Below are 13,486 nucleotides of genomic sequence, written 5' to 3'. Positions count from 1 at the left end.
CGATCTACCAATCATGAATGTTGGTATGCTACATCAACTCAACAATTAAGTCATATAAACACTATTTTCAGTCAAATCAATCAAGCATATATCATATGACACAAATATATGTCATATGTTACTCGGTTTGAAATCATAACATAATTTCAATTTCAACTTTTAAAATTAGTTTCTTGTCAGTTATTTTATCGTATATATTGATTTCAAATTCAAATACATGCTATTTCAGAAATTCAATAAATAAAAGTGCTGAAACCAAAAGAAATTTACCTCAGAAAAACGCTCTCAACACGAGGATTCCAAATATATAATTTGTTTCGAGTTTATACAAATTGTCGAGGTAGATCCTAACGATAGAACGTGAATTCCAACTTTTTCCTTCGAAACTTCAGAGAAAATGAAAAGAATCGTATAGGAAAACTCATGCTTATCAACATTAGATATTGTGCAGACAAGGTATGCGCAGGGGCGCGAGAATTAGCGCAGCCACGCACCTAGTCCTGTCCGAAAGATGTCTTACCAAGCTTGGCGCGCGCCCGTTTTCTCTTTGAAACACTATTTTAGGTTTTGAATTAGCAACAGTGGTCAACATCTATGTCTTGGCTTTCATTTACCACTGACCTCACTCAATTTGGACATCGGACACGAGAGTTATGCCAATTCTCCTAAAGTGTGACAATGCAGGAATTTCGACGCACACGACACACTTTGGGGTGATTTTGCCCCTATTTTTAAATGGATTTGGACTAAATTCAAAACATATAACTTTTAGTGCTATGTATTAGCTTTCTAATGAAATTAGTTTCATCTCATTTGAAATAATACTCAGATAATTATGCTAGAAATCGTAACATGTCTCACTTCTCTATTACGGTTCAACATATTTTTCAAACACAAATCAATAACTAATACTGTGACACTCTTGTCCCACATCTTAAAAATAAAATATTTAAAATGAGTTTATAATGGCTTACAATGGACTTCTATAGCAACTTGGGTTGATCATTTTCGTAAAGCGAGGACGAATACGAAGTTGTTGCTATAGGGTCTCATTGTGCAGTCATGCAGGCGCGGGCCCGGGCTCGGGGCGTGACAAAATGGTATCAGAGCCGGTCACCGGCGTGGAACACCGAGAAATAAGTGCTATGTGGGACAAAGTGCTACGTGCATGGGAGCCACCTCTTGAACAAGCGGGGCAAAGTGCTACATGACAGGAGCCACCTCTTGAACCTGCAGGAGCCACCTCTAGATTCTCGGCGCTGGTAGATCGAGGGGTCAGGCCACGACAAGGACGTCGCGTTGTGAAAGAGGGGTGATTGTGATACCCTTGTCCCACATCTTAAAAATAAAATATTTAAAATGAGTTTATAATGACTTACAATGGACTTCTATAGCAACTTGGGTTAATAATTTTCGTAAAGCGAGAATGAATACGAAGTAGTTGCAATAGGGGCTCATCGTGCAGTCACGCAGGCGCGGGCCCGGGCTCGGGGCGTGACAAATACAATCTTTCATTATCACAACATATTTTCTCACGTTCATTTTCAATTATACACCTCACACACTTAATAATATGACAATTTCATTAATTATCGATAATCAAAATATGATTTATGATAATAAAATATGAGATCCTTACATAAAATATCATAATATACACCTAGCACTTTAGTTATGACTCTCGGTGATCTTTTTATCTTATAATATCATATATTATATAAATCCGATAATATCATATATTATCAACAAAACGTGTATCTCGTAAATTATCACTTAACCGCCATAATTATCAAATTAAATAAACACTTTTATTTAATTTCAGATAATTAAATTTTTTGTGAAACACATTTTACCATAAATAATAAAATTATTATTTCAATTATTTATTTTGTAAGAAATCAATTTTATCAAAAACTATTATAGGGGTAAAACCGTCTGTATTTTCATAAAATATCAATTTAGCCCCAAATAATTTGATAATATCAAAAGGAATGCCCGAGACCATCTCAGGCAGCCTGCACGAGGCTTCCCTCACTACCCGAACAGTTTAAGCTACTGCCCGAACTTTTCAGGCAGCCCGCGCTGCCCTGCCTGCCCCCTTAATTTTTTTTAAAAAATTTTAAAAACATGGGTAGGCTGTGCGCAGCGGCTGCCGCACGCGCCGCTTGGCTTTTCCGGGCAGCCGTTTGAAATTTTTTTTTTTTGTGGTTTCTAAAACAAAAAAATTTTCCATGGGCAGCGGATTTCTGAAATTCTTATGCGGTTAGAAATAATAAATTCGACACAATAAAAACACACGATTGAGAACCTGGCTCTGATACCAGCATTGGGATATCGAATTCTTGCACAAAAGACACAACGAAAGCTTAAAAAATTTACGTTTGGATGGTCGAAACGTTGCTTGGGCTACATGTGTTTAACAAACCATTCATAGGGCGTTTAAGATTACATCTTTGCGTATAGAACGCTGGACTCCAAAATATTTCGATTTATAAGAGGAGATAACCTTTCTTGTAAATCCCGACGAACGACTCTTCAAACTTGATCGTCTAATTAGGTCTACGACCGAAGACTGTCCTCCTTGCTTGGATTGTACTAGAAATCACAAGCGATTTGTGCGTGTGCGTTGAGACTGTAGCCACCAAATTTCCAAAATTCGGAGATGACGGAGCGGCGTTAGAAAAAAGGTTATGGACAAAACTTTGCTCAAATTTCTTCTCAATGGCCGAGAGATCATGATTCTAAATCATGATTTCTTGTAATTATTAATTCTTAATCAATAATTAACAAAATAATTACTGATTCTTAATCAATAATTAAGCAAATCTAATTTGCTTTTGTTGCCAAAATTTCTTCCAACGATTTTTGAAGTGGCCGAAGGCTTCAAGGTAGAGGAACGAGAGATTTTGTACCTGCTATTTTTGTACCTAACGACTTTTGATTCAGAAATTATATAAATTTCTTTCTCTATAAGGGTGGACGATATTATAGGTGTACTTCACATGCCCAACAGCTTCTTCTTGGTTCGTCCCTGAACCACACCGTACTAAGAGATGTCGGTTCTGATACCACTTGTAACGCCCCAGATTTGACGATTGTCCTCACTGTACCAAGACGAGTCTTTCCAGCGTGCTTATGTCCTCACTCACACGCACCCTAAGAAACTTCCCAGGAGGTCACCCATCCCAAAATTGCCCCAATTCAATCATGCTTAACTTTGGAGTTCTTATGTGATGAGCTACCAAAAAAAAGATGCACATTCGTGATATGAGTAGTACCAATCAAATCTTTTAAGCCCTCTTCAACTGTACAGTCCATTACATGGAACAGTCTCGGAATCCCTCTCATTTCCGTGTGGGTCGTTTCATTCATGTTCCCTCCAACTAGAAGCCTGCCAGAAGCCGCTCATTGACCGTGCAACTGATGGCACCGGCGATCACCCCCCGCCCACTTCGGCCCTGGGCCTCACAGATACGACTCGAGTTAGATTCGACTTGAGTTTCCCAAAACCACATACTTGTTTGTTATTGCTTTAATACCTTTGTATTCATTGAATTTATATGCTTATTCTATTGATTTATAGAAAAGCAGAGACAAGAAGAAAGATATCGAGAAAGAGTCATAGGGCAGATGTGCCTAGTCATTGGAAGATGTGCCAAGTCTTTGATAGAGGTGCCAAGACGCTGGATGTTTGGTTTATATCGATGTTGCTTAGGATTAGATCGACTTATATTGCAGAGATTCGATATAATGTGCCAACGTCCGGGAACCGGGATCCCCTAGATTATAGAAGATCCGAGTCAGAGATTTAGAGTCAAAGAGTTTGACTTACAGTTTATATCGATTCATGTCTTTCTGACTATGATACATGTTATTGATAACTGTTATATACTTTTGTATATGTTTATATGAAATGCATGTATAAGTTGTTTATACTGGGAATATATTTCTCATCGGAGTTATCCGGCTATTGTTGTGTTTGTATGTGTGCATGAAAACAGGTGGGACTAGATCAGGGTCAAGAAGAGGATGAGAGATCATGATTAGAGTGGAGATCCGAGCTTAGAAGTAGAATTGGTTGCTCAACACTGACTTGTAGTTGAAGAACACTGATATGTTATTATTTTTATTTTGTACAGGACTTGTACTGTTGATCAGGTTGTAGATATTAAACTTGATCTTGCAAATGAAATAAGATTGATTATTATATATTCCGCACTTATGTATTTTTTAAAAAAAATTTAGACGCAAATTCAATTAATTGTTCCAATTACTCCCAAAAACGATTAAGAAGATGAATTAAGTTCGGGTCCCCACACATGGGTTCACATCTCTATGTGATTCAAAATAACATTTATTCTTATTCGAGTTTACTCTAGTTAACCTCATTCTTTTCATCAACTCCTTGATCAAGAATGTCATAATTCATTTCTGATTACACCCATCAGATCATGGTAAGAGCGTTTAGTAGCATCTCCCCATGACCCCCTAGGTATAACTGATAGTACCAGCAAGAACCTTTAGTAATGGTTAACGTACAGTATAGTCCTTTCAATATATATATTCAAATCTGCAACCATAGATATATCGAAAATTGCATATGAATTCGATAACAATATGTTTTATCTTTGAGTAATAGTGTCGTGGCATGCGCAATTGAGAAAAAACTTTTCCAAACTGAACATGTCTTACTCTGGTAGAGATTCCTTGCATTATTAACTAATCAGACCATATAGGATATCTTTACCCATAGGAAAATGATGAATCCCCGACTACAATGCATTTGCTTCTACGTATTTCGAAACTACACCCAACCTCGCTACATGATGACCCTCAATGGAGTTGGTAAACAGATCAAAGTGCATGCTAGTACGTATAGCCCTATATTGTCCCAGACCAAAGGACTAATGGTGTACAACCATAACTACAGACTATTCAACTCGATAAGTGAAACCCACTTGGATAGTCCAAGAGAGGGATGCTCAGTGCATCATCACATGATCACCCATTTTTGTGAATGAACATCTCCATGCCCTTGCCATGAAACATGTTGTTTACATCACATATGCTAATCTCAATCTCGATCGACCTTTATCTTTATTTTAGGCCGCTGATTCGACTAGGAACATGTTTAGAATATACGGTACATTTCCTAATGAGTTTCATGATCTTACGTTGCGAGACAGACCTCATGGTACTTATTGTATATTCAAAGACTTTATCTATGCAGCTTATATGGGTATATAGATAAAGTATAATGCCATAATCAAATGAAATCGTAAAATATTATTAAAATAAATATTGTTTTACATTAGAGTCAATAAAAATTCGAACCACGAGTTAGATTGTCGGGCACCTACTCTAACAATTCAAAACTAGAATGAATGATACACATATTGATTTCCGCTAGTATGAGCTGTATCAAATGATATACTTATGTTACATAACTATTTACATGATCATGGAACACAATGAATATGCTGTAATTGATGGTTACCACATTTGCATTATAATTCATCATCTAGGCAACTAATGTAAACTTTTATGTTATGATCACATCTTACGCATATATGATGATTTATTATGTACTCTTTAGTTATGAATATGCTTGTTAAGTCTTTAGATTCACTATACTTAAATGATGCATGTTAATAGTATACTATTAACGGATTTGAAGATGGACAAGGGAAAGAGTTGCCGAGGAGATGTGAAGATTGCATGGCACGCTGTCCGAGTCCCTCTAGTAGCATGTTCATGAAAATTATGTATAATATTTTTACGACGTAAATACATTATTTTATTTGTGGTTGGTACAACCGTTGGAGTTAAATATTTTATTGGTTTCTAGAAATTTATCTAAATATTTTAGTTGAGTAAGATTGCATATGAAATTTTGATATTTAGTTTTGAATGTGTGGTATTTTATATCAAGAGCACGACACACGTCTTTTTTTATAAAAAAAAATATATTTCACATTTTCTTTATTTAATGTATGATTTTAAGCATGAATGAGACCTAGGGAACATTACAACTTGAAACCCAAAGAATTTTCATTTGAAATGGCATTTAACCCTCCTATAAAGTCAAAGTTACATAAAACCAATATAGACATTTGACTCCTTCTGTTTTTAAAATAGAAAATCATAAAACCTCAAGTCATAGAAACAAATTAACGTACTTTAAGTGCATGTCAAATACAATTTCATTAACTCCTTATATCAGATTATGTTAACATCAGGAGTGATTTTTTATCATCGAATATCCGGTCCATCTGATGTCACGTCATCATTTTTAATTTTCTGGTGTCGCATGAGAACTGAAAAATTAATCTAAAATATTTTTACTACACAAGTGAGGTTACAAGAGTTTCTGTCGAAAAACATGGAGGTAAAAAGCCTATTAATATTTCACAAGGTTTAAATAACTCACTTTTCAATTATATAAATCTTCCCTCGGGAAAACAGAAAAGCGAAGAATCAATCAAGAACCCTGGCCTTGGTATCCTAATCCCAGGACCCCAAAGTCTCAAGTTAGGGTCCCCAAATGTTCGGAGCGCAGTCCTCGTCCTCCGCCACCACGGGCTTCGGCACCCTTGTATTTGGGACCTCGCTGTTTTCGACAACTTTCTCTCAGTAATCTCATCCTCAGCACCAGCAGGCTCCTTCGAAATTTCAAACTCCTCAACTGCAGCAACAGCTGCAAACTCCTTCGATTTTTCAGACCCTCAGCCGCAGCAAAGCTCCAGCACCCCTTTCGGCTTGACGACTTCATTTAACACCGCCACTCAATCGCAAGTTACTTGAAATCGTATCCTCGAAGTAAAATGTGGTTAATTTGTACTATATTTTAAACGATCATTTCTATAGCATAGATAATATTGCCGGCTTACATTTAGAATTAATTTTCCACTTTTAATGTCTTTTTTATGTGAAATTTTGACGATAGTTTGACCATTTTGAAATTAAACTGTTCTCGTTGATTTTGCAGCATCTATTATATGGTGTGACTGAACCTCAGCAGCGGATAAAAACTGCAGGTATATCAGATGTAAGTGTAGCATAATCACTAAACTTTTAGATACTTTTATGCTTGATTTATTATTTCAAACATATATTTACATATGAAAGCTGTGTGTAAAGTTTAGTAAATTGTTTGGGCTGGCTTCCAGATTTTGTGGGCAGATGCGATGTGGACGATGAAATGCATGGAAAGCTCCCTATAGCCCCAACTTGTGTAGGGGTTTAAATATCTTTCCAAATTCCAACCGTCTCAAGGTACTTGAACTGTGGTCTTGATTAATCTTGAATATGAAATTATTTTCGTAAAGCAATGTTATTACCAAGAGGGTACATTTAGTGATGTGGCTCACAGGCCTGAAAGGCAAGCTCGATTCAAAATCAAAGTTGAATTTTTTTTAAACTTGAACTTAGTTATAGTTGCTCACAAGTTATTCAATTTAAATAATGTGTATTATATGTAAATAAAATAAGATACAATTCATATTCTTATTGTTATATTTATAATACTGTTGTCATTTAAAAATATTAATATCTAATATTTATAGGGTTATGAATATGCTCAAGCTCACAAGCCATCCTCATGACTCGATCTTGCAAACATATTCATATAAAAATTTAAAAAAACCAAACTCAATGGATGAGCTAGCGCATGATTGGGTCGTATATCCATTGTTTCTATTTAAGGCTAAGTTTCTATGGTGGATGACGAAGGATCAGATAAAACTATCTTATTTGTCCTACGTTTGGTTTGATATTTAAGAAGAGGCTTTAATACTCAAGCTTATGTACCTTCTATGCTACTTATCACACCTGGATGATGTGACTATTCATTCTCTTCCTTCAATGTCCCTACATACCGTTATTTTTTTTGTTATTTAAATAAGCATGCTTCAAAACTCTAGAATTTTGCTATTTTACATTTTCTTGGACCTGAAGTTAGCAATCTAGATTCTTCAATACAGATGCAATCCCAAATTCTGGCCATAAGTAAGGATTTTTTGCTCTAAAAAATGCATGATATTAAGCCAAGACAACTTGTTCTTGCTGCCTTTTCAAACTCCTCTGAACAGCTCGAATCTGATGGAGATAATGGTGCGGTGGCCGCACCTGCTGCCACCGGGAGTTTTGTTGCTTCTGATTTCATGAAGGTAAACTAGGCAGCGATTCTTGAGTTGAAGTGGTGAGGCTTCTTGACATAGCCATGGGATCTTGGAGATGAAATTAGTTTTGTAAAGCACACAAAATTAACCATTATTGAAAGTTTCCCAACCAAAAATGGGGGATGATGTATAAGGATAAACTTTGCAGACAAGAAACCAAGAAAATATTTACTGTTGATTTTGCAGGGAATGATCATAAACATCGCTTTAGTTGTAGGTCTTGTGGGCGTTGTTGAACAAGCTAATTATGCCGCTGCAAAAGCAGGGGTAATTGGATTTACAAAGTCCATGGCCAAGGAGTATTCAAGCAGGAATATCACTGTGAGTTAGCTAGCTGGTGTTTATCTTCTTTTTATTACAAGTGTTGCAAGCTACTACTTGTTTTAGCTTTTGAAAATTACATTGTTATTGAAGCTTCAATTTTCAGGTAAATGCGGTTGCTCCTGCATTCATTTCATCCGAATATGACTGCGAGCATCCCTTTGGGTTAGTTTTGTATTTCTTCCTTTTGTCATCACAATTTTGTACCAGAATTGGGAGTGCACTTTTTTTTCCTTTTTGGTAATATACGAAATTTCTTAGTAATAAATTAAAATGTACAAATTATGGTTGAGACATTCTAATCCGACAAGATCCCCCGCTTAATTGAGCCCATAAAATATATTAACCAAATAAAGCACACTTGAAAAAGGGTTTAATGCCAAGACCTCCACAAAAGGCTATACAATCATAACATCAAAACATAATGAAAGACATACTACAACAGGACAACCCGAAATACAGCAGAACAATAACCCAACAAACTAGAGGGTGTCACAGAATGCATCAATCAAAACAAAACAAAATGGTGGGCAAGGAGAACTATGCAGTGAACGCCCACTACCTAACGCCCAAAAAAAAAAGCGGAAAAACAAGATCAACCTGAATCAGGTGGTCGCCCATAAGGTAAGCCTGGCTGACTCTTTTGAGTCCTGTAAAACCGCGCTTCTGAGAACGCGTGCGACTTGATAGTGGTAAAGACTACATGCAGTGGTATGCGGAAGATCCAAATCATCCACTCTAGGACCACTCCCATGGTCGAACTCTAAAGGAGTAAAGGAAACAGAAGCTGTAGGATCAACCATCTGCACTGGAACTGAGGAAACAATCATCGGATCAAGAACAACTGGAGGCACATCGGCCGGCCTAGAGCTCACCTCAACACGAGCGCTCTGAGTATCATCAGAAAGAACAGAAGAAAACACCACAGAGAAGGCCGAAGGAGTAGGCACGGGAGCCACCACAACCTCGGGCTCAAAAGGGACATCCTCTACTATAGCCTCAAAAGCAGGAGAAGAAGACGGAGGGCGTGATGGGGAGCTGTTGCCAGAAGTTCCACCCTGAAAGGAATCTCCTGGAATAGAGTGTATAACCTCAAAATGATTACTCGAAGGAGGAGCCTGGGGAGTAACATGACTAGAAACTTGGCGACGCCTACGTCGCTCCTGAGTCCATCCTGGCTCAGCTGTGAGGCCCGGGGCCGAAGAGGGCGGGGGGTGATCGTCAGGTGACATGAGATTGCACGGACAATGAGCGGCTCCTAGCAGGCTTCTAGGTGGAGGGAACATGAATGAACCAATCCTAAACTGGAATGAGAGGGATTCCGAGACTGTTCAATGTAATGGACTGTACAGTTGAAGATGACTTAAAAGATTTGATATGTACTACTCATATCAAGAAGGTGCATCTTCTTTTCGGTAGCTCATCACACAAGAACTCCGATGTTAAGCGTGCTTGACTTGGAGCAATTTTGGGATGGGTGACCTCTTGGGAAGTTTCCTAAGGTGCGTGTGAGTGAGGACATAAGCACGCTGGAAAGACTCGTCTTGGTACAGTGAGGACAGTCGTCAAATCTGGGGCGTCACAGTTGGTATCAGAGCTGACCTCTCTTAGTACGGTGTGGTTCGGGGACGAACCAAGCAGAAGCTGGTGGGCATGTGAGGCCCGGGGCCGAAGAGGGCGGGGGGGTGATCGCTGGTGCCATGAGGTTGCACGGACACTGAGCGGCTCCTGGCAGGCTTCTAGGTGGAGGGAACATGAATGAACCGATCCTACACCGGAATGAGAGGGATTCCGAGACTGTTCAATGTAATGGACTGTACAGTTGAAGAGGGCTTAAAAGATTTGATATGTACTACTCATATCAAGAAAGTGCATCTTCTTTTCGGTAGCTCATCACATAAGAACTCCATTGTTAATCGTACTTGACTTGGAGCAATTTTGGGATGTGTGACCTCCTGAGAAGTTTCCCAAGGTGCGTGTGAGTGAGGACATAAGCACACTGGAAAGACTCGTCTGGTCAGTGAGGACAGTCGTCAAATCTTGGGCGTCACATCAGCACTCCAGAACCAGGACCACTGAGAGGAACCAAGCCATGCGGAAAACCTGAGGCTGACCCAAAGACCCTAGATCAGTAGCCGCTTGAAGTCTGAGGCCACTTCCCCTGAGCCTTGGAACGGCCACCAAAAATCGGAACGAGAACAACGCTGCATAGATTGCCCTAAACCTGGCACTCCGTGCAAAAGCAGGGAACTTTTTCATATACTACCCCTAAAGTCTTTCTGTGACTGCCCCATCCCACCCAGATCTATGTTGGATGAGGTTTCAAAACATCAATTTCAACGCAAAGACGGGCAAAAGATCCAAGAGAACCATCCGCTGTAATCTCATCCACCATAACAGGTGTGGGGCCTTTAACTCCTAATCGTTATTACAACACTATCTGTTTAGGGTTAATTACTCACAGCGGAAAACGAGTTTAAATTTTCTTTACAATGAGCCCAATATGTCAACTATAATTATAATACTAAAAATAGTATTTAATATAATCTCGTCTCAACACGTCACAATATAAACCAAGCCCACACGTAATCCAAAACAACTACATACAAACAACTCATATCCTCGGGACATGTCCCGGTATATAGATACATATATATAATGGGAAAAACAGAAAACCTCATCGCATACTATGACTCCCTCCAGAAGTACCCTCTCCGGCCTCCTGATATCCTGGAGTACCTTCCATTGTCCACACACAAAGACAACAACATCATCCCTTGGAGGTGAGCAAAGCTCTGTATGGAACAACCATCATATATACCACAAATATCTAAACAATGATATGTATGTTGTGGAGGTATCACATCTCAAATGCCCATCCACCGAGCATATCTCAGAATCAATCGAATCGCTATCAAATCAATGCTCGAGCTGGCACACCGAAGTCAATCACGGATACTCATATGATAACGTCGACAAAGCGTCACCAAATCTCAAATCTCAATCAATCATCGGGGCAGCTAATGTCTATGTTTTAAGGGTCATATAATACCAAACATAGCAATGTGTTCACAAACCCAGAATCAAATCAACTCATATCAGGGTATCCAATGATCATAGCTCAACGTGCATGTCATGTATCGATGTATGCATCAAACGATATGTGTTAACAAAATATTTATTTTATACATCGATATTTCAATCACAATGTCATGTATGCCACATCAAGTCATCACATAAGACATATAGACACATATTCTCAATCCAATCAATCAAACATATATCATATAATACAGATACCTGTCGTATGTTACCCGGTCGCATACCTCAATTCTTCATCTTCAGTCAATATAGCGTGATCCACAATTAGGATTTTAATATTGACACTCATTGTACATAGCCAAAATATTACTTTCAATCCATGAATTCATTCTTTGTTGCAACGCTATTAGCGTATAAGTCATTCTACGCTATTCAGTTTAATATTTAAATTACTAGGAGAATTATATCATATAATAAATCCTAATAATTACTTATATCTCATCAATAATATTTATCTAGTCATGTCCAATCAAGATTTAAAGTTTCAAAATTATTTTTAAACTTCACAAATTCATATAAAATTGAAATCTTGATATAGTTTAATTTCAACCGTGTGCGTTAATTTCTCATCAATTATTTTATCGCATATATTGAAATCAAATTCATATACATGCTATTCTATCAATTCATTAAATAAAGATGACAAATCTAAGAGAAAATTACCTCAAAAAGACGTTCTCAACACGAAGATTTCGAATATATAATTTATTCTGAGTTTAAACAGCAATTCAATATAATTTTGAGGGTTAGAACGGGAAGCACCTCTGTTTTCTCCTTTTCTTTCTCGCTTCGTTCTTGTTTCTTCTTTACTTTCGTTTCTCTTCTTTAATTGAAATTAACTCACTACCTTTTCTTTCCTTTAATGTCTTACACGTATATGCCTCATGCAGGGAACAACCACTTATTTGTGTTAAGGAAAAAGTTGGATGCATTCTCCAATGAGCACGCACAGGTAGTAACCAAATCATGATATTCTCATCTTTTTGTAATGACAATATTGCCCTTAAAATTAAATCAAGTATTTTTCACTTTATTTACACAAGTGCCCAGGGGCGGAGCCAGGATCTTGGTTCAGTGTAGGCAACAATATATTATAATTAATAAAGAAAAAAAAAACAATGATTAATCGACATCTAAAAATAATGTGTCATAAAGTTTGAACACAAATTACGCACAGCTAGTAGCATTGAAAACAATTGAATGATCGACAAACATTGAACGAAAAAACGAACCTAAAATTTGGTAACATTTTGGATTTTTTAGAGATTATGAAAGATGAAAGCAATAATTAAAATGAATTTGAATGATTGTTAATCAAAGTATATGACGTTCATGTCTCGAGAAGAGAAAACACATTAAGGAGGCTATAGAGTATATACTTGGATACTAATAACATGTAAAAAATGGAGTCTAAAATTTGGGTTTACAAAATATTGAAAAAAAAAATTGGATCAGTATAGACAGCTAAACATATAATAATAACTTACACAAATTAAAAATTTAGACATAAATATATATATATATATATATATATATATATATATATATACATAAACATATAAAAAAAAAATTTGGCCCAGTGTAGGCACAAGCCCACACTGGGCCTGAGCTGGCTCCGCCAGTGCAAGTGCCATCAAATTTAATTGAGTATTTTTCTATTAATTTACACAATTGTCATCAACACTTTAATGCAATATTTTCAAATCTTTCCATGATCGACATAATTAATGTTAATCAAATCACGGGGTCTCACATTTCTCCCCCACTTAAAAGATTTCGTCCTCGAAATCTCAAACATCTCTATATACATAACATTGACAAACATATAATATGTCACCAGTTATAGTACTTATCAAAACTAAAATAAGTAAATGGATCACTAT

The sequence above is a fragment of the Primulina eburnea genome, chromosome 4 (genome assembly GCF_022965805.1).
Source record: "Primulina eburnea isolate SZY01 chromosome 4, ASM2296580v1, whole genome shotgun sequence".
Lineage (NCBI taxonomy): Eukaryota > Viridiplantae > Streptophyta > Magnoliopsida > Lamiales > Gesneriaceae > Primulina > Primulina eburnea.
The sequence above is the reverse complement of the archived record's forward strand: the minus strand, read 5'-3'. Positions refer to the sequence as shown.